The sequence below is a fragment of the Falco punctatus genome, assembly GCF_963210335.1.
Source record: "Falco punctatus genome assembly, chromosome: 3".
NCBI lineage: Eukaryota > Metazoa > Chordata > Aves > Falconiformes > Falconidae > Falco > Falco punctatus.
Window position 1 is genome coordinate 65,195,973 of NC_137582.1, and position 21,102 is coordinate 65,217,074.

General features: G+C 40.4%; 1 protein-coding gene across 2 annotated transcripts in view; it reads right to left on the reverse strand.

Moving 5' to 3' along the window:
- Positions 1-21,102, reverse strand: part of DSEL (dermatan sulfate epimerase like) — a 58,599-nt gene that overhangs the window by 9,340 nt on the left and 28,157 nt on the right. The window contains exon 2 of one of the 2 annotated variants that reach the window (XM_080381146.1): positions 1-11,900. The gene's annotated coding sequence lies outside the window, so the exon portion shown is untranslated. The other variant, XM_080381147.1, reaches the window with a different exon arrangement.

Here is a 21,102-nt window from a genome sequence, read left to right on the forward strand (position 1 = left end):
CGCAGCGGGTCCGGCGCGGGTCGGGGCGGCCGGCAGCTGCCGCGGGGCCGCGTCGCTCTGCCCCGGCCAGCGCGGCCCGGGGCCAGCCTCCGGCCGGGGAGCTGCGGGTGGCGGCGCGCTGCGCCAGCTCCCTCCGGCCGGGCCGGGCTGTGCTGGCGTCCGATCCCTTCCCCTTGCCGCTACTTTCCACCGGGCTGGCGGTAACTTCGGGCCCCTGCCCTCCGCCGGCGGCTCCCGGAGTTGATGGCGCGCGAGATGCGGAGGCGGGCGCCCGGCGACGGCACGGGCAGCGAGGGAAACTCGCAGGGATGGCGCTCTGGAGGGGCGGGGAGGGAGGGAGGGAGGGAGAGAGGGAGGGGAAGGGGGGGGCGGCAGAGCCGCCCCCGGTGGAACGGGGATGTGCCGATCCTCCGCGCCGTGCTCGGGCGGCGGGCGGGCTCCCGCCTCCGCCGCCGCTCCCGGCTGCTCCTCTTCCCTGCGACTGCGTGAGCTGGCTGCGGCTCCCAGCGCCGAGCCCAGCCCCGCTCCCAGCGGCGGATCCACCGCCGCTCCTGCGCCTCGCCAGCGGGCTGCCGGCGGAGCGGACGGGAGCGGAGCGCGGCGGGGGCGCCCGCGGGCGGGGCTGTGGCGGGCTGGGAGCGGCGGAGCCGGGGGGGGGCGGGGCCGCACCGCCCGGGCGGCTCCTGCGGTGGCTGCCCCGAGCCCGCAGTGAGGGCCGGCGAGGGAGTGCCCGGGGGGCGGCGGTGGAGCGGGTCCGGGTGCGTGCGGCGGGGGGAGCTGGCAGGTGTGAGAGCGCTCCGTGCAGGAGGAGATGCCGCGGGGAGTCCCCTCCCCCGCAGCCGGCGGCCGGCAGCTGCCGCCCCGCCGCGGACCAGCTCTCCGGCTCCCAGCCGGGGCCATGGCAGGGCACGGCGCGGCGGCGGCCCGGGGGCCGGCGGGCAGGGCCGGGCCGGGCGACAGGAGCCGGCTCTCCCGTGGGTAGCAACTTTGCGAGCGCAGAATAAATACATGGCAGTGCCCATATCTCAGAAACACGGGGGTACGCAGCACCTGCTGGCTGGAGCGGTCCCACTTTCTGTCACTGCTTCCCGGCGCCGGCACTTCGTGCGATGCAGTAAGATGGTTCTCGCTCAGCTTTAGCTGAAGGCTTCTGAAGTAAAATGCAAAACCCTACCGAGGTGTGAAAACCTCCGCCCCTCAGCTGGCTCAGGTCAGCGGTGCAGCGGAGGGGCGGCAGAAGGCGCTGGCTACCCCTGGTGGCGGCGGTCGCCCGCCGGGCTCTGAGGCTGTGACACCTGGCGCCGTCTGGGTGGCAGTTCGGATCGCCGGTGGTGGCCCGCGGAGCCTGGTTTTGTAACCTGCCTGATGTGGTACCAGGCTGTTCTTTGGCAGTAAGTGCACGCTAGGAAAAGAAAGGATGTGAGATTTGGGGTGTTACCATTCACTGGGTTTGGAAACTACCTCAAAGGATGTGGGATTTAATCATCCCAATAGTATATGTCACCACTTCTGCCCAGGCATAGCCTATATTCTTAACTTTTCTTCCCCCCTCCCCCCCCCCCCCCCCCCCCAGTATCTTAGAAAATACAGTTGCATATTTAAATACTTTTTAAGCTACTCAATGTATAACTATCTTGAAATGAATATATGAATATATAAAGGCCATACATTATGGATACTGATTCTGTTTCTATGTGCTGTGGAGAGCACCTTAGAAGGATTAAATTATTAAATTATGCACATTTCCATCAATGATGAACTATGCCCAGAACCATCCTAATCTTTCAGATGTGCCCTATGGACTTGGCTTAAGAGGGAAAAATACTGATTATTGCCCAGATGGTATCTCCCCATCGGAAGAAATTTGCATAATGGCCAAAGATCAGTACATAATTCCCTGACCTTGAATATGTTAAAATTCTGTCTTTTCACGCTACTGGGGAAGTTATTCCAGGAGGAGAGCAAAGGGAAATGTAAAGCAATAATAGAGGCCACATTCCTCTTTACATCTGTAGAAACTGAGTGGAATACACTACAGATGAAAACCTTCTAATTCTTTTTCCCTCTTTTCCCATTGTACCCTGCATTACCCATTATGCTTTTCCCAAGGCTGACCCATTCTGGAACGTATTGAAGTCTCAGAGAATGACTTCTCCCATAAATAGTCAGGCAAGTCTGAATGAGCAGAACATGCGGAGGACTTCTGTTATGTTAAAAGTGAGAGTAAAGCCCTTCCAAGAGCCCTTCTCACTCTCTGGGACCTGTGGTGAGATCATGACACATACAGTGTTCAATTGCAATGTGATCTTTGTGAGGAAGCATGAAAATTAATTATTGACTGGCACCATATGTTCATAAACTATACCATTTTGACAAAGTTTTATATATAAGGCAGTGAAGGCATTTGTAAGGAATTTTGCTTTTTCTGTGGAAGCTCTTTCACATTAGCAAAGATGCACTGGCAGAATACTTAAGGCTGATTTTCTCCTAAGCTGATTGTAAAGCAAAAGCATCTTTAACCAAGTATGATTACAACCGGTATAGGTTACTTTCTGCTATTTTCAAGTAATTTTGCTTAAAACTAAAACCCAAAACAAAACAACACCACCCAAATAACAACAGTGGTAGAACTCATATTAAATTATTTTTCTATTAGTAATTTTCAATAGTCAGCAAAGGCCCATAGTTACTATACTGCAACAGAAAACCAAAAACAAAACCTCATCAATTCAACCGTTATCCAGGAGAAACAATTAAGTGAAGCAAACTTCAACGAATTTGGGTTAAGGTAATTATAAATAGTGACCCTGAGTTGTAACCAACTCTTTTGCATAAAACGAGCTTGAATTGCATTGGCATTCCCTCTTACTTCATTGCATAGTGCTGTTTAAAGAGTGGTCAGTAAAATCACTTTCAAGAACAACTGATAATTTGAAAGTAACTAGTTAAAGTTATCATTTACATTTTTATTTGTAGAAACACTGACCATCTGGCAACAAATTGCATTATATTGTTACATTTTCAAATATTCTTCATAACTGTGAATAATTTGCTGAAAAGCAAGGCTGGTGGGCTATCAGCAGGAAAAAGACACTGTAAAATACCTAACAAGAAAATGAGTTTTGACACATGGGAAAGTGACCTCGCTGTCACTTTAGGTTCTTAGTATACGAGATCGTGAGTCATTGTTGGTGATATGCTCTGAGGTAACGCTTCAGGGATAGTATTCCCTGTTGATACCAAAATCAGCCATCTGAACGATCTTGAAAATGCTAGCAGCATTATCCTGCTTGAGTACAGGCCAAGTGCTAACAGATGGAAGTGAAGAGTAGGATAATCAGCTGGACTGCAACAAAATGTTTTCCAGTGTCAAAGAGGATAAGAATTCAAAAGTTCATAAATGAATGAGATGCTGCTGTCAAATATGAGACATTGATCTGCATACAGGAAAAGAACCAGATATTTAGGTAGGATCTGAACTGAGGTAACAAGGTGCCCGGTAATGGTGGACTCTTCAAACTTCTGTCCAACTCCTGAAGTAGCAGAAGTTCATAAACTCCAAAGTCAAAGTCCAAGTTTTATTTCAGAGGCTCTACAAGATTGTGGGAGAGTGATTGACCACTCAGAAATCTACCCATTATGGCAGGACTCAGTGCTTATGTCATACGATCATACTCATTTAGGTTGGAAAAGACCTTTCAGATCATCAAGTCCAACGATTAACCAAGCACTGCCAAGTCCACCACTAAACCTTGTCCCTAAGAAACACATCTATGTGGTTTTTAAACTTCCAGGGATGGTGACTCAGCCACCTCCCCCTGGGCAGCCTGTTCCAATGCTTGACCACCCTTTCAGTGAAGAATTTTTTTCCTAATATCCAATCAAAACCTCCCCTGGCACATATCGAGGCCATTTCCTCTTATTGCCTGCTACATGGGAGAAGAGACTGATGCCCACCTTGCTACAACCTCCTTTGAGGTAGTTGCAGAGAGCAATCAGGTCCTCCCTGAGCCTCCTTTTCTCCAGGCTAAACAGCCGCAGTTCCCTCAGCTGCTCCTCACAAGACTTGTGCTCCAGACCCTTCACCAGCTTCATTGCCCTTCTCTGGACACACTCCAGCATCTCTACAACCCTCGTGAAGTGAGGGGCCCAAAACTGAATACAGCATTCGAGGTGCAGCCTCAGCAGTGTTGAGTACAGGGGGACAATCACTTCCCCAGTCCTGCTGGCCAACAGTTTCTCATACGTGCCAGGATGCCTTTTGCCTTCTTGGCCACCTGGGCACACTGCTGGCTCATGGTCTACCAGCACCCCCAGGTCCTTTTCCTCCAGGCAGATTTGCAGCGACTCTTCCCAAAGCCTGTAGCATTGCGTGGGGCTGTTTTGACCCAAACTGAGGACCTGGCACTGAGCCCTGTTGAACCTCATACAACTGGCCTGGGCCCATCCATGCATACTGTCCAGATCCCTCTGCAGAGCCTTCCTGCCCTCAGGCAGATCAACACCACCCCCACCCGCACCCCCAGCCTGGTGTCATCTGCAGACTTACCGACAGTGCACTGAATCCCCTCATCCAGATCATTGATACAGATATTAAACAGAACTGGCCCCAGTGCTGAGCCCTGGGGAACACGACTAGTGACTGGCCACCAGCTGGACGTAACTCCATTCACCACCACTGTTTGGGCTTGGCCATCCGGCCAGCTTTCGACCCCACATAGAGTGCACCTGTCCAAGGCACGAGCAGGCAGTTTCTCCCGGGGAATGCTGTGGGAGACAACGTCAAAGGCTTTACTAAGGTCAAGATAGACAACATCCCTCATCCACTAGGCAGGTCATCTTGTCATAGAAGGAGATCTTGTTGGTCAATCAAGACCTGCCTTCTGTGTACCCATGCTGGCTGAGCCTGATTACCTTGTTGTCCTGCACGTGCCACGTGATGCCACTCAAGATGATCTGCTGCTCAACCTTCCCCAGCACTGAGGTCAGACTGACGGGCCTGTACTTTCCTGCCCTTCTTGTAGGTGGGTGTCACATTTGCTCACCTCCAGTCTTCTGGGACCTCCCCGGTTAGCCGGGACTGCTGATAAATGGTGGTGAGTAGCTTGACAAGCTGTTCTGCCAGCTCCCCCAGTACCCTTGGGTGGGTCCCATCTGGCCCCATAGTGTGTGTGTCTAAGTGGAGCAGCATTACTAACCCTAACTGTGGCCTGAAAGATACCCTTTTCTTAATCTGGATCCACTCATCGATCTAATTCCTTGTGAATTCTTGCATAGATATACTTTATGCAAAGGTCATTCTTTTACAACAGACTAACAAAAAATCAATGGATGACAATGCAGCGGTCATGAGGATCCTCTTTAATGAAATAATTTGTCAGGAGGACCCACCTTTCACAGGGGAGACATGGGTTCAATGGTCTTTTTTCCTTTAAAGGATGGTAACAAAAATCTCTCAACTCTCAGATGACTGAATTTCTTGCCTGTTTCAGCATACATCTTTTTATTCCAAACTAGGGGCATCCTGTGAAATCATGCTGTTTTTCATGAATATAATCACACACAGAAGCTTACACAAATAATTTTATCAGAGGGAATTAGAATGTCTGCCATCCAAGAATAGCATACACATTTTACGATAAACAGGTGTTGGAACGAAGTGTCTACTGCGTTCTCAGAGATGGGATCATTCCTTCAGTTCGGGCTTCCCGTTCTGACTGTGACACTGATTTTTGCAGTACTCAAGTCCATGTCCTGTCTGTGTAACCCCACCAGACAGGAACACACTCAAAACCCTCGCTATTAGCTGGTCAACTAGTTTTGGAGGGAGAAATCAGGTGTTGCTGATGAACATTTGAAAAATAAAGGGGGTGAAACATAATGTGAATAAACAATTTATATCTAAGTTACTATCTTCTGGGGATTAAGTGAGTGCAGGGGAACTGTATTGTAGAGTGCACAGAAAAAAGCAAAACAGCATGTTGTGATGCTGTTCTTACTGTCGTTTTTATTTTTATTCTTTGTATTTTATTTTTCATTTATTTTTATATAATTTATTTGTATTTATTTTAATATTGTTTTTAAATTTAGGAATGGTAACTAGTTAAAAGCAACCGCAACAAAACACTAGCAAGCAAGCAAGAATATCCTGCCTTTATTAAAAAAAAATTAACATGATTAAGTTTATCACACTGTGCAAGCAAAGTAGAAAAGGAAATGACATTTTTTTCCCATATTACAAAGGCTTTTTTTTAGTGGAGTTCTCCAGCACTGCAAAACTAGAGTGCTCACAGGCTGAAAGGTGCCTGGTGTCACTGTCAGCAGAGAGACGTAGGATGAAGCAACCGCCAAAAGCCGCAGTGCTGCACTCTTTCTCTGTCCCAGCTGCGTGCTCCTGCCAGCCCCTTTGTGTCGGAGCAGTTGGCAGTCTCATTGCTACATAATTGCTCGTGCAGACACAACAGGGCAGCACAGTTTTAAGCCAGTTTAAGTAGATTGTGAAACTGCATCTTAAAAATGCCAGCTGCATACAGCAGTAATTTTAAATCCATTCATGACTACCTCAGACTGCATATGAATTAAATAGTACTATTCATACTTTGGTAGCATTTTTATCAAACAATCTTCAGTGGAAGTGATTTAAAAACATCAGGGATGACATTGTGTACAGCAGTGGGACCTCAGGAAAATTTTCAGCAGTCAGAACAGCGTGGTGCCAAATTCTTAGGATATCAAATGCACTGGAGTAATGTCAGAGCAGATCTACAATGGTGCACATTTTTCACCATGGAAACTCATCACCAATTGGAGAAAGATTAATGCCGCAAATGTATTTATGGAAGCATTTAAGTATTCAAGGCTTGCTCATTGCCCTTTATTTTGGCTGTTGTGCAACCTGTCCCTAACTGTTGTCATATTAAATACAGTAAGTTGGCAAATTCATCATATCATAAACCCAAAAGGCCGTTAAAGGAAGGAGTCTTATTTTCCTTACCCCAGTGTCTTGGAAGTCTAAGAAATTCTTGACATTAAACTCCCCCACCCCCCCAAAAAAAACCACAAAAGCAAGCCACCAAAAACCCCCAACACTAAGCTCACCAGGCATTAAGTTTTGAACTAGGGAATGATACAGTCACTGGACATAGGAGCCATCAAATAGATGCTACAGTTTGGAGCAGAGAAGAACTTAACATCAGAATCTCATCAGGCAGATAATCTTTATATAATATTGCTGTAAACAGGGTTTTACCCTTGGACTGCAAATAAAGGTCACACATGAAGAATCAAGGCATGGAGTCATACTTATCTTTTGATTTTGGTATAACAAATCCCATGTTTCCTCATTTTAGCAGAGGTATTTCAACTGTAGCTTTGCAATACTAATATAAGCTCACTGTTGTGATTTCAGTGAAGTGCATGCCTTTCTATAGACTTTGTAAGCTTTGGATCTGGGCCTAAATCCCAGTACCACATCACTGGCGACCCTCCGCCAACAGTTATTAATACAGTATTAGAATTAGCTTAAAGATGTTTTTAAATATACTGTCCTGCCCATGAGGAATATATAAGAAAAATATTCTTACTGGACAAGCAGAACCTACAGAGGCAGAAATTAAATCATAAGACTGAAAATAAAAATTGTTATGATCTACACCATTGTCTCCAAACCATATGATTAAGGAGATACTAAATTAGACATTCCAGTGAAAGTGTATAACTACAAATCTTAACTAAGCATATTAGTTCTATTCATTATGCTAATGTATAGGCTTCTATTTAGCAGCTTTAGAAGCATTAGAAAACAGGAAAGCTACAGTTTACAACCCATACGTGTATGCTCAGGTTGGCAGCAGTAATTAATAGTACATCCTGGTTTTGCTTTTTATAAACCAAACAATATTTAAGACAGATATTAAGATGATTTACATCACAAAGAATTTAAAACTGTACTTACTTGAACTAAGCATATTGCATTAAAAGGAGTGTGAGCCGGAGTAACATGTATTAGTTCACTCATTATCTCAGGGAAACAGGTGAGTTCTCAGGTTCAAATGGAGTATCTCAGTTTGCAGCACAGTGCTCTGAATTTGCATAATACTTAACCAGTTCTACCTAAATATCCTAAGTGATTTTCTGTCAATAAAGGCCACATTCATCCAACTTAGTGGCATATCCTACTTTGCACAGTCCTATTAGATTTAATAAAATTACTATGAAGTACTACTTAATGAAAAGGTGTGGTTCTACAAGTACTTTAATATTAATGAGCACTCCTTGGAAAGGAATGATGTACCACTCTTATCATATCTGGTTGCCTATTCCCATCTCAAAGTGTCCTTTTCTTCAAGGACAGTATAGCTGTGATGAACCAGGTAAGAGGACTGATTTTTCAAAAATCTGACAAAATAAAGATTAGTTTCCAGCTAGATAATTTCCTTCAGTTTAGTTCACCTGGCATAAGGTAACAATATATTTCTGGAGGTGGGGAGTAGTAAAACTTGCTTCTTTAGAGACTACTTTAAGGTAAACAGCCTTTGTAAAGCTGGTTGAATCCTTCCACACCTCATCCTGATGTTTTGCTCTGCAGGAGGAGAGGTCTAGAATACCAGCTATTTTTAATCATCTAAGTCAGCCTTAAAAATTTGAGAGTTATGCATGTTAAAATTTTTAAAAGTTGTCATGGTTTAACCCCAGCTGGCAACTAAACCCCACACAGCCACTCACTCATCCCTCCCAGTGCGATAGGTGAGAGAATAGAGTAAAAGTGAGAAAAGTCATGGGTTGATATAAACACAGATTAATAGGTAAAGCAAAAGCCACACATGCAAGCAAAACAAAACAAGGAATTGATTCACTGCTTCCCATCGGCAGGCAGGTGTTCAGTCATCCGCAGGAAAGCAGGGTGCCATAATGTGTAACAGTTGTTTGGGAAGACAAACACTAAAACTCCAAACATCCCATCCATCCTTCTTCCCCCAGCTTTTTATGCTCAACATGACATCACATGGTATGGGTTATCCATTTGGTCAGTTGGGGTCAACTGTCCTGGCTGTGTCCCCTCCCAGCTTCTTGCCCCCGCCCCCCCCCCCCCCCGCCCCCTGCTCACTGATGGGGTGGGGTGAGAAACAGAAAAGAAAAGCCTTGACTCTATCAAAACACTGCTCAGCAGTAACAAATACATCCCTGTGTTATCAACACTGTCTTCATCACAGATCCAAAACAACACCATACAAGCTACTGTGAAGAAAATTGATGCTGCCCCAGCCAAAACCAGCATAAAACTATAGACTATCAAGTCTTTTCAAGTAAGAGTTCATTGCTGCAAATATTTTTCAAAGTTATTTTAAAAAAATACATTCTCAAGCACTTACAGTTACTCATCAATTTTAACATAAAATTTGCTAAACGTTAAGTAGATTGCCACTGGCCTCCTTTAATTCATGTGAGGAAAGTGATGCAGAAATATTAAGCTCATAATAATATATCAGTAAATTATCATTGTCTTAGGTTGGATTATAGACCACTCAGCGACCTGTGTTCTCTTTCAACCTGGAATACAGGGTTTGTATTAAATTATTTTGGATCTAACTCAGATCTTTGAAAGGCTAATTTTGAGGCAGGTTCCACCCTAATTAGTTTTTCCTGCTAATGTATTTTGGCCTGCAGGTTTCTTTTAAAGTATCTTCTCCATCTGTACTCTGTTATTCTGAGTGCCTTTTTTGTCATTGTTTGTAACTTGTAAATGCTGCCAGAGAGACTGGTTATGTCTACATAACACAGCGTAGCTCTGCACACAGGCACCCAAGCTAGTTGTAACAAGCTTAGCTAACTGGAATAGATAACATGCTCTATTAATGAAGCTGTTCCTTCTGAGATCTAAGCTGATAATTGAAAATTTGCCTGAAAATTACTTCAGGGCAGTGGATGGTTCTTAGCTGACCCATGTTAAAGAGAAGACACTCTTTAAAATTTGGAGGATAAAGTTAGGATGCAAGTTGATCAGTGTATAGATCACTACATAGAGAAGTCACACTCCAGCGTTCATAAATTAACAGCAGCAGGTATAAAATGATCAAATAGCTGGAACCTGAAGCTCCAACTTTAATGATGTAGAACTTGTACATTATTAACAGTGGTTGCAATTAAGACTGGAAGAGCTTTTCAAAGAATATGATGTATTCTCTGTAATTTGAAGTCTTTAATTAAGACTGGATGTACCTCTCAAAAGATATTGTCAAATTTGATAATAAAAGAACTCAGGAGAAATTCAAAGGTCTTAAACTCTATGAATTTTTCATCACATCAGGCTTTCTTTTATGGCATTCATTCATCTAGAAAAGTGGAAAAATACAATGGACATTTATAAAGGTCATATAAATAGGTTTCTTATAATGGCAATTTAATTGCTCTCTGTTCTGCTAACATAACTGCTTTTGGAACCAGCTTGAGACCTCTCAGCAATATAGAAAAAAATGAATTTTGCCACTCTAAGTGTGGGGAGGCAAGTCTGGTCCTTCAGCAGTAGAAGACAACATAGGGAGAACTAGTAGACCTGAAATGGGATGGCTGTCATGTCAAACTGCCTCTTTTCTCCCTCCCTGGTTTCACAATAGCAGTAACTTCTAGCCCATACACCCTGACCTTTTTGGCAATATTAGCCAACCAGAGTGACTTTCCAGGCATAAAGCATAGCTATAATTAAGCTGTGGATGTTTTCATGTCCATTCCAGGTGCTGCCTAGGCAACTGCCTATTCTGCCAATGCCTGAAATTGGCCCTGATTGCACTAGTGATTCATTAAACTATTGTGGATTCATTCAGAATCCCACATTAGTAGCCATTATAAGGCCATATATAATAGTCTGCAGTACAACTTCTAAATCAACAATTCATATATAGTATAAAAGACTTTGTTTGGTTTATGAGGTCTTAAGAAACAGCTATACAGAGGTGTTGTATATCAACTGATAAATACATTCTTTTCTTATACACATATGTACAATAGATATCCTTGGCACACGTGGATAGTATCATTTTGACTCATAGGAATGATATATACACAGAAAGATAAATTCACTCAAGTGTGCTATCTAAATCGTACTACTGAAAGGCAGTAGATGTAAGAACAAAAATATTCATCCATTTTGCATGAGATACTTGCCATCACAAATGCTTCAGAGAACACTTAAGCAGTTAGCATATTTCTGACATTTTTTCATTTCCAGAAAACAAGGCAACTGATAGATCTCTTTTCTATCTAATTGTGAACAAATGTGGAGCCTTCCGTTTCAGATAGTTCTCCCCTTTGCTGTTCTACCACACAAAAAATTAATCCAGCTCCAGATCCTTTGTAATGTATTTAAAATCACAACAGCATCAAGCAAACAAATGCACAAAGTCTGTCAAAAACCTGTTAAAAAAGATGAGTTCAATTGCCTGTGCTGAGCCATGCCTGTCCCACAAGCGTGGGATTACCCCTGGCAGTCAGAAAGGCAACAAGGAATCCCTAGTAAGCTCTGTAACCTTCCTTCTTCCTCCCAAATCCACAAGGTTTTGCAGCTTGCCCACAAAACAAGCCAAGTTCCAGCCATTTCAGACCAGAGCTCGTTAGACTTGTGACAGATAGGCACTGCTGCTGCCTAGAGTTGCAAAGAAATTGCTGAGAATTGTTCAGAATTTTCCTGACAGTTCTCTGTAAAAGTAAATGATTTATTGATTCTGCTGATTGATGGGATCAAAACATACTATTTGAACGCATGAAATCTCTTGAAATTATGACAATAACTGATAAAATTTCTAGTCATCTTACCCAGTCACATGTCTATATTCCTCATCCTCTTGGCAGTTCACTTGATAGTGGGAAGGTACCCAACCTTCTCTTGAGCTCCGAGACCTTACCAACTTAACAAATAAGAAATAAGAACTTTGAGTCTGCTGCTAAATTAACATGAGTGCTTTGAAACTGTAGAAAATAGCACAAACCTGTTCAAGCATTTTTTTCTATCTTTGTTCTACCATAGAGTAAACCTTTTATTTAGGCAAAGCTTCAACACATTAGGTTACCTAAGAATATCAAATACCTATTATTAAAGATATTACAAATCAGACAATTTGCCTTCAAAATATATAGAACCATAGTCAGAAAAAGGAAAGTCTAAAAGTCTAAAGTATCAGCAGTTACAAATATAAATATTTCAAACATTAAACAATTTAAATATTTCAAAACAATTCAGCTTATGTTTTAAACTGGACAAGTTTCTCCAAACCCCATTATTTTAAAATGTCCTTCTAGGTCCAATGGCCTGCAAAGGAGATTGGGACCATCTGGGGGGGGGGGGGGGGGGGGGGGGGGCGGGAAAAAAGTAGCCAAGCATTGGCCAGGGGTGCTCACAGACCACCCATCAGTTTTTCTCATCTAATCTTAGGTATGTGTCCTAAATCACCAATCTCAGAATATGTTAAACAGTGTACAACAGCAGTGTACTCTTTCCTTCCAAACTATTGAAGAAGTCTAGCTAAGAAGTCAAGATACACATGACTGGTTTAGATATGTCAGTGTAGATGGAGATGAATTTAGTGTCTGGTATCCAGTCCAGTATTGTCTGAAGTCAAAAAAGAATCTATTGTCTACCTCTCAGACGTTAAATTAACCCCTTGGTCATTAAAAGTAAAATAAATCAAGGTCTATTTCAATCTTGTTGTATTACAGTTTGAGATGTGCAATGTATCCTTTAAGAAAATCTGTGTGAAAGAGACAAGCTAGCCCATAGCAGTGGGGCTTAAATAGCATCAGAGATTTGGTGAAATAATGCAGTGCATCAGCCATACTCTATGCAATATTTTACAAGTTTTCTAAACATGCTGCAGCAAATTTATTTTAAAATGCATCATTTAAAGAAATATCCTGCTATAAAAGTAGTTTATTTTCATCTCAACAGTAACATGAGAATGCAGTTTAAAGAGTAAGTATTGTGGTGAGGTAATGTATAACTATCATCACCGTTATTTTCAAACACAGCTTTACTTGGGACTGTGAAATTTGCTGTGTACCTTTCATTCAAAAATCTATAAACACTTATGAGGAAAAGGCAGGGAGAGGAGGAAGAGGAAAATGTTGAGAAGGATTCTTTAATTAATAAAAATGCTGAACTGTAAGAGGGAATACATTAAAAATCAGCTATAACTTACCAACAAAGCTGTATGCAGCTAAATTTATCCGTTCATTGCTTTAAATATAGGACACTGTTTTGTTCATGATTGCATAGGTGGCAAATCTGCATTAGCTGTGGATTTTGTTTGACTCATATTGAGGAGCAAGGGCAAATCCTACTTCTACGGCATATACAAAAAAACCCAAACCTTTTTCACAGGCAGTTTGCTGTTAGGATTGCTTTTCAAGTTGAATGCCACTGAGTGAAGGAAAAGTGAGGTAGAATATTCTTCCGGAATGGGAAGCATCTAAAACTCTAATCCTCAATAAAATGTTGTTATTAATTACATTGACTTTTCCAGTCAGCTCTCTGAATAGCACTTTTCCATTTCTTATTCCAAAATTCTAACAAAAAAGGTGGAGGCAGACAGTATTTGCTATAATATTACAGCGGTAAATTGCAATGGTTTTCCTGAAGAGCATCTTGTTTCCACTTACAATCTCCACTTACATGAAGTCTGTGGTATCACAGGAACTTTGTCTCAGTAAGCATTTACTAACTATACTGCAGTCGTATAGTGGACTTTGAGGCTTACTAATTTCACACAGAAACTAATCAAATTCAGTCTATTATTGAAACCATGAGTGAATTTCCAAAGGGCTTGTACTGTGTGCAAATGAAGGCACAAAGACAAGTTCCTTTTTGTCTGAAGATGGATACTGTTGAGAGATAGACTTTATCCTTCATAGCAAACCCAACAACAGACATGTTGAAGCAATTTGCAGCAATTTTAAAATTATTTTTGCAAACACTTGTTTCCAGCCATTCCAGTCACAATATTGAAAGATATATCTAAATAAGTACATCAAATTTAGGATTTTTTATGTCTTTTTCTTCTTTTTTTTTTTTTTTAAGAGTTGTGGTTTCCCCCTACATTTTACTTTTAGACCCAAATGTGCCCTGCTGTGCCAAACTGACATTTGAAGTATCCCAGGTAAGGTATCATCATGCAGCAACATGAAGAGACTGTAATATTCACTTCCAGGAAAACAGCACCAATAAAAGACAGGTCACAATATTTCTTTTTTTTTTTTTTTAATTATTACTTCACCAAAATATAAACTATCACACATCACACATAGATTTTCATACTTTTTTCCTCTCATGTGATTTTTGTCAGACCAATTACTCTATGTCACTCCCTTAGAAATTTCCCAATCTATTTTATATATTTGGTAATAGATGTCTGAAACGCTTTCTGTAATACTGCGTTCTTTAGAGAGGGTACCTCGGAGCTGCCAGTCTAACAGTTAGGATCTGTGTTCAAACAAAAATAAGCATAGAAGCAGAACAATAGCATTAACAAGCATAAGGAAAATGATCTGAGATGCTGACAACTAAAATGTTCCATTTTAAAAAGAAACTATTTTAACATTTCCTCTAGCATGGGAATTGTTTTTTTCCCCTCCCCACTCTCCTGTCCCCCTTCATTTCCCCCCCTGACACTAGAGAGAAAAAATGCTGTGACATGATGGGGAGGTAAAGTAGTTTTTATTCCATTTTCATAGCTCTTACCTAAACTTCTTGTCTCCTATTCCTCAAGGGTCCTATTTTCCAACATCATAACGTCTGCTTTTTGTTTCTTAACCTTGCACTTTCCCTCTTTCCCTCTTTCCCTCCAGGCTATTCACTTATTTCCATTCCAATTCCTCCTCATCATCAGGACTTCGGCAGGGGGAGGTGCAGGTTAAGCAGAAGACAGAAACTCCCTGCTCATAGTCTTGACTTTTACTTACATTACAGGAAAACTTCTACCTTCCTTTCTCTTGCTACAGAAGCCAAATGCTATGCAGTTTCAACTCAATATGTGAAAAATGCATTTTTTTGCAGTGGTTCTTTGGCTCTAGTGTTTCCGCTGCCTCCTGCAGCGTTGGTCCAACCTTGTAATTCCCATGTGAAATCACACACTCTTAATACTAGACAGATAGCACAATCTCAGCCTCGATGATGAATTCCTTTTCTTTGCTTAAAAGAAACTAAATGCTACAGTTTTGCAATGGACATTTAAAAAAAAAAAAAAAAAAAGAAAGAAAAAGAAAGAAAATCTGCTATTTTAGCTGAAAATTCACCCAAAATACTCAGCCCGAGGCAGACACCTGACATAGACACCTTTCAGTGCAGTGGCTGAAGTTCAGCAGTTCTAAACAAGTCCAGATAGAGTTTTATAGAGACTGTAAACTCACAACAATTCAATATAATGGAGATGTAACTGCATGAGTTGAACGAATTAATTTCAACTTTTCCCCACTATTCTTTTACCACGGATGAAATTAAATGTTAGTTTAGGGTCCTCCAGCCTCAACAGCTGTAAGGATAAAGCTGACACCTGTTTGATTTCTGATTGGTTTTGTTTGCTTTTCAAAATGTGGATGTAAGACAATAAAAGCTGGTTGGTCATCTACCGGGAAAATACAAATTTACAGGAAAGTCATTGCAAGAAACTACCATTCTCTTTCATAGAAATAGAAAATAGAAACCAAAATGTTCCCAACCAGTTATAGCTCTTTTACTAATTTTAAGGTGATTACCTTCTACCAACATCTAATGGAAGAGTAAGTATAATTTATTTCAGCCTGTTGTGTGGTGTATAGGTGCTAGTGATAATAACACATGTTCTAGTGTACTAGTTTTGCAGTATCAAGATCCCATCTAATTTTTGCTTGTATAACTGCAAATAACAGGAGTGTGTTTAATAAATTATTTAATAAACAGACAGAATAAGGCATAAAATTGCAAGATAAATCAGATTAAGGCAAAAGTACACATTTAATTAGGTTTCCTCCTTTTCTTCCGTTAACCTTGCTGAATATTTTGTCACTTCTGAAGGAAATACATATCAGACAAAATAACATTATCAATTTTTTTGTTTAAATTTGTATTTCTAAATGAAAGGAAGATAATAAACATAAACTGACAATCAATTTTTTTTATGAAAAAAGAAGTTTTTTTCCTAATAAATTTGGAACTGCTTGCAAGTAATTTTCTGGATATGAAGAAAATAATTAATAGCTGAGAATTTATGTCTCAAGTTATGATTTCATTTATTTATTTATTTACTTATTTATTTTTTAAGTGGGAAAAGGGAGGCTTTTACTTAATACTTCATAGTGTTTAAAATTGGAATACTCTATATAAAAATAGTGCATTATATTTATATTTAAATATTCATATTTGTACTTTAAGACTTAGACAGATGAATGCTCAAAATGCAGTCTAGTTATTAAACTGAAATCTATAAGAATATCTGGACATAAATGGAAAAAAAAATTAATACTAGCAAATTTTTACCTTATCCCTTTATCAACATAAATATTGGTTGAATAGTCATCTAGAAATGAAATGTCTTTGGCCATCCATTGAGTAATAGAACTTAATTGGTTATGAGTCAGATGTAAAATTAAAATTGTCAGAATCTAGATAATAAGAGGATCAGGAACTCCCTAATTGAAGGTGAATGTCTACAACCCCTAATCAGCTTTAGAAATTGCAAGACCAGGTTTATACTCCAAACAAGTTTAAATTATGACCACTGGCACTGCATCATGTTGGCAACACTGACAGGAAATCTATGTTTATGACAATTCTTGTTAAATGTGTATTTCAGTTTCCTTAAGAGCTCTGGAAAGCCAGCCTTTCCCCTGCTGTTGCCATCGAGGAAACTAGTGTCCTAGAATGTAAGGAGCACCTGCTGTAGTCAGGCAACAAAACCAGTAGCAGCATCCACCACTCAGGTGATAATCATTGGCAATATCTATGACAGCACCCCTAGAAAGCCATTCCCAAGTGGCTACAGGAAAAGTAAGTCTGGGTCTCCAAGGATCTTTTCCCAAGTCTACCATGTCAGCTCTGCCCATATCCTCTGCCTTTTAGCTTCCCTGTGAGAAAAGCAGTGAAATTCAGTTTTGCCTGCCCTGCTGAGAATTCATAGACTGCTCTGTCTGAGTGCTAAACACATTCATGAAGAATAGCACCAAAGTATTGAACCAGTACATAATGAGTCTTTCTAATCATGCCATTGCCCTTCATTTCCAATAGTCAACAGCTCTCAGAAGTGTGAAATGTACACATGAAGAGCTTTCCATAATTTATTTCTGTTTACCGAGAATAAAAGAAATAATGTGGCATCTCCCTGGCAAACATATTACCTTTCTCCATTAATAAAATATTCCCAAAAGGTTAATTACACAAAAATAAAATGCAGTTCAGCATTTAGACACTGTAGTAATACATTAATTAAGCCTTAATGTCAATGCCTATAACACTTTTGGGGGATTAATGACCAGCTGCGAGAGCTGGTGGTCCAAATCTTTTCCACAGGTCATTTATCCTACCTATTTATTCATTTTCTAAGAAAGGGTCCTGAGTAAAGGTCATTACTGGGAAGTAACTTGTGTAAAAACAATATGTAATAACAAAAAACCTCACCTTGTTATGCTTTTATTATTCTGGAACATTTATTCAAAAGATAACATATACTCTCTCTTTAAGCCATACTAGTTTTTGTGGACAGCCAATATTTAAAATCGTAGGAAAGTTATTCCACAGATATATTTTTTACACTCATTTTTATTGTCACAAACAGTTTAAAAAACTTCCTTCTTCCTGCTAACTCTGAGAAAAAGGGGGGGAGAAAAAAGGCAAAACCTACTCTCACATTTTTTGCAATAAACTATCTTGACTTTAATATATATATGTAAGACTTGAAAACCTAAAAGCCATAGACTGAAACAAAATTAAGTCATCTATGAAAACAAGCAAGCAAAAATCCACCAAGAGATCTCTCCCAATAATTTTTTTTTCTTCCAGTTCCTTATCCTGCAAACTCATCTTCAGGAAAATCAATGATAGTTTTATTTATTGAATGAATTAATATCAAGCTGCAGCTTTTACTCAGACCTCTGTCCTGCTGGGATCACAAAGTCCACTATCGGGAAGTTATAGGCAAAGGAAGGCAAAACAGCATACACCATCTAAAAACTACTGATCTGATAAACATGTGTCCAAGAGACCACTCCCTACACCTAGTGATCTTGCCAGTTTGCCATTTCAGCTCCTTTCTTAGGTAAAAGCTAACATGATTCTTTTCTAAAACTTCAATTCCTATATTCATCACAATTTCATGTTGAAATTATTCAAAAAAATTTAGGCTTGGGGTCCTACCTGGTGGTGAGTAGGATCAAGAAACTTTGTGTTTCCTCGATATCTGGAAACATCAGTATGGTTGGTTTTTTTCATTTTCATAATAGTACAGAGACTACATGTATTTGCACATATAAAACTCAACATGGCATTGACTCTTAGGAACACCATTTCATAATGTTTTGCTGCCTTTTAACAATTTTTTTTTTTTCATTTAAACCTTGTGTAGTCCTAATTATTACATAGAGCTTTATATTCTCACTTTCCAGAGACTGTACTGACTTCCCATTCATTTATGGGTGTAAATCTATGCTATTATTTTCCTCTGTAGTTATATGTGACTTGGCACCTGCCTTTTCTCCTTCTGCCATGTTTTTGAGGCTATGTCTACATCATTACAGCAGATTTCTGAGCTTTACTGTGCTAACTGCAAAAGTGGAAGCTTGGAGTAGTAAAATGATGGGATTGGTAAGCTGGCATTTATTTGCTCAGGCATAGCACCGTGCACACAAAGCTTTCTCATCTTTCACAGTTGCGCTGTCTGTCTGCACAGACCCTGTGGCTGTCATAATCTGCGAACCTCTGCACCATGCACTGTTCCCTAATGCAGACTTGGTAATAGCCGTTCCTTTTAGGTTAAGTGAGAAAATTCAGTGATATTTAGGTTTATGTGTAGATTCTGCTGATAACAATGGGCTCCAAAATGTCCGGATATTTAACATTTGATAAACTAATATTTTTACTATCTTTGTGCATATCCAATAATTGATCCGCTAGCAGATGATCTCAGCAAAAAGAATAATAAATGAACAACAGTGGAAAGTGGACAATGTCTCTTGATTGTAGTCAGTGCAAGGGCCTTTGACAGTGCTCAGATGCATGCTTATTCTCTTTATTTGTTTTCCTTTGTGTTTGTTAAAGGGTTTCCAAGAATACGAAATCACCCTCCTTCATATCTATCTGAAAATGTTTAAAAAAATGAGTTGGCAGAGCTCAGATCTCCTCAGAGGCTGACCTATTTTGGCTTCAGAGGTACACTAGTAATGGAGCTTGAAATTCAAATATAACATTAAAATATTGTGGAGAATCTCCTACCCTTGCTAGGTTTTCTTCATCTCTGTTTTACACAAGCTTTCTCTGCTGTGATTCCAAGTCTCTGCAGGCAAGGCTTTGTTTCTGTAAGCTGTTATTATGCTCTGGCAAGCTAAGGGAAGCTGTCAGATAGTCTACTTTGATGTCATCTGGATCTAAACAGAGAAGCTTTTTGTACAAACAAAGAATTATCATTTCCTTGCTGCCCTTTGCCAGTTATCAGTACATATACTAGTGAAACTATACAATCAGAATCTCATCTTTTTCTTCTTTGTTTGTTTGTTTGTTTTATTGTTGTTGTTTTTGGGGTTTTTTGTTTGTTTTTCCTTTATCCCATAATAGACGAGAATGTAGTGTCTATTTTCTTTTTTGGTCATAAAATTGTTACATTATATTACATATTTGGCTTTCTGATGAGTCTTCTAACAGTCAAATACTACTGTTAATTTTCTCAGACTTGCCCAAGTTTTTACAGTGTATTTGCCAGTGACTGTATATTCAACCGATGTTTAGTTTCTGGGATTAAAACCAGACACTTTTCCTTCTAATCGCTCAGTGCTTTCTGTTTCGTTTGTTCTTGTGCCTGTATACTTATGATGTCCATCTGTAGGCTGACTCCAGATTTGACAAAGAATACACTTAGGGTCTACTTATGATATTTTAATGTAAGCATATAGTTCAAGATGTCTTTGCTACTTAACAGTTCCCATCATATTTTAATTATTTCCCCAAAGCTCTCCTTAAAAGTAAAATGAAATGAAACAACAATCAGCACTGATAACTTTTCAACTAAATGTGTGAAATAGAAACAAAGGAATTAGGCATTCTTCATCCCACTGCCTTGTCTCTCAGGTGCTATGGCCTGCTTTCTTGAAACCTACATATACATTAAATCAAAAAAACACACAAAAAAGCAGGCTGAAAAAATGTTACTTTAGATTTACAGTTCAACACAAAGTCAGGAAATGCAGTTTGATGTTTGCTTGTGCAGCCTCCATTCAGTCTGTATTTGCATCCCATCTTAGGTACTTAGTAATTCATAGGTTCCAATAAAAAAATATCCTGCAGAATGATGTCAATAGAAAATGCATAATGTACTTGCACCCAGAAAGGTGTATTCAATATATGTAAAGAATATGAAATCCAATATTTCCAAATTTCAAGTGTTTCCCTTGCAGCCGGAGTTAGAGTGATCCAAATGGCACATCATGAGCTGACATAAACCTATAGGAATCTTTCCTATCTGGCTTTTCCCGTAGAAGGGAAAGCATCTGTTAAGGAAGAAGTGCTGTGCAAAGAGTCAAATGGCCTGTCCTACATCTGCTTAAAACCCTCTCCAGGAACAGAGGTTACTATTGCTTCCATAACACTGTAAGGAATGGTGAAAGAATCTCTGCCCTAACAAAATCCCTCTGAGTCACTCAAAGCAGCTAACTGCTGCTTCTGCCTCCTGGAAGGCAGATATAAGGGGGTTGTGGCACTTCCTAAACACTTGGTTATTCCTGAAGCTGGAAGCCAGTTCTGATGTAAATAATATCCTCCGGTATAAATAGCGTTCAATTTACTAGCTTTTAAGAAAAGAAAAATATGAGCAGAAAAACCTCCATCATATCTTACAAAGATAACCTTTTAGGTTTATAGCACAGGCTTTTATCATATAA